Raw genomic sequence first — 1,975 nt, forward strand, 5'->3', positions numbered from 1 at the left:
ATGTGGTGGAGCCATGTAATATACATGCAAAAAATCCCCCACAAAAATTACAACGTCGAAAAAAGACAGCATTGACGGTCTTCGGCATTCGACCACAACGAAGTCACCGCGAGGGGCAGCGCTGGCTACCCTCGCGTGCGACACTCCGTGCAAAAGTCGCCTTAGGGTGCAGCCGGACTAGCACAACAAGTGCGCAAAATCGAAGTCTACCCCAAAAGACTATCCGTGCAAAAGTCGCCTAAGGGTGCAGCTGGACTAGCACAACAAGTGCGCAAAACCGAAGTCTACCCCAAAAGACTATCTGTGCAAAAGTCGCCTAAGGGTGCAGCCGGACTAGCACAACAAGTGCGCAAAACCGAGGTCTTCCCCAAAAGACTATCCGTGCAAAAGTCGCCTAAGGGTGCAGCCGGACTAGCACAACAAGTGCGCAAAACCGAGGTCTTCCACAAAAGACTATCCGTGCAAAAGTCGCCTAAGGGTGCAGCCGGACTAGCACAACAAGTGCTCAAAAATTGAAGTCTCCCTCAAAAGACTATCCGTGCAAAAACCGACTACTGGTGCAGCCGGACCGACATAATAAACGCGCTAGATCAAGTGCACAATTCCCCCACGGGCACGGCCGGATCAGCGAACGCACACAGCCTCATCATACAAATCATCATACCAATTATAGTTACACACATACAGTGAGGGCATCAGACCTTACATTGGTTCAACCTTGGGGATGATACCCATCTCCCTGTAGTTAAACAGCATTATCCTCAGTTCCTCACCCTCAAAGAGGCTTCGCAACTCAACCTCACCTACACTCGCCCCAACTGGCGAGGACAACAATTCCCGCTTGCCAGCCCTGTCCACACGAAGACGACCACCCTCCACCTCACTCACTCTACGCTTCGCCACCGCCCTTCGCCACCTACGCCCAGCACTCGGACCGGGAAGAACTTTAGCATCCATCACACGCGGAGAAGCCTCCACAGCAGCCACATCCAATGCCGCAAAATAATACAAATCCTCATCCGAAGACTCTTCTGTCCACACCACCGAACTCCCAGATTCATCAGACTCAAAAAACATAGACACAGAATCATCCGAATCATTTTCTGCAACCACGGTCAAAGCCGCCACAAAATTAGCACTTTTCAGTAGCGGTTGCGTGCGCAGGCCCAAAACCCTGAACCTGCGCAGCAACCGAGGTTCAGTAACACGTAGAAAAAATTTACAACCTCCCCTGCACCTATTCAACTACTTAGCCACCTGCGAGGGCGCGGCCGCGACCGTAGGGCCTTCGACTGCCGGCTCCGCCACCACCCTAGGCGCCTTCGACCGTCGGCACAGGGGCCGACACAGGGTCTTCGCCGGTAGCAGTAGGCACGGGCGCGTCCGATGGGCCTTCACCAGCATCCGAGGGCAGCACCGGTTTGCCCTCCACAGCCTTGGGCGGCGCGCCGACTAGACCTCCGAAGTCCTCGACGTCCTCGGCGCACTCCATCTGCAGCAACAGCACATTCATTTAGCAAACACCACACACACCCACGTGCAACAAACCACAGCAAAACAATAACCATCACCTGCTCTCTCGCCCGGTCGAATCGCTCCCTAACAGCCTCCCGACCATGTGCCCCCCACATCCTATCAAAAAGTGCCCCCGCTGACTGCTTCACAACAGGGTCTTCGGCCTTAAAGATCTCGCGTTCAAAGCTCTTGTCTGTTTGGTCGAAGACCTCGTAGTGTCTGCAGCCCTCGCGAGACAGCGCATTCATGGCCCCTTCGCAGGTGACGAGGGAGGCAAAGGACATGAAACCCTCCACGATGGTCGGGAGTACCAGCAATTCCTCTTGCAACCACTCGAGGAAGCGAAGGCCCGCCTCTCGGTCGGGCACCTCGAAGTCAGCAGTCCGCGCACCCAGCTCGCGGTACGAGTCCACGAGCTGTGCGCACGTCCGCTCAACTTCCGAGTGCGTAGAGGCCTCGG

The sequence above is a fragment of the Zea mays genome, chromosome 4 (genome assembly GCF_902167145.1).
Source record: "Zea mays cultivar B73 chromosome 4, Zm-B73-REFERENCE-NAM-5.0, whole genome shotgun sequence".
Taxonomy (NCBI): Eukaryota; Viridiplantae; Streptophyta; class Magnoliopsida; order Poales; family Poaceae; genus Zea; species Zea mays.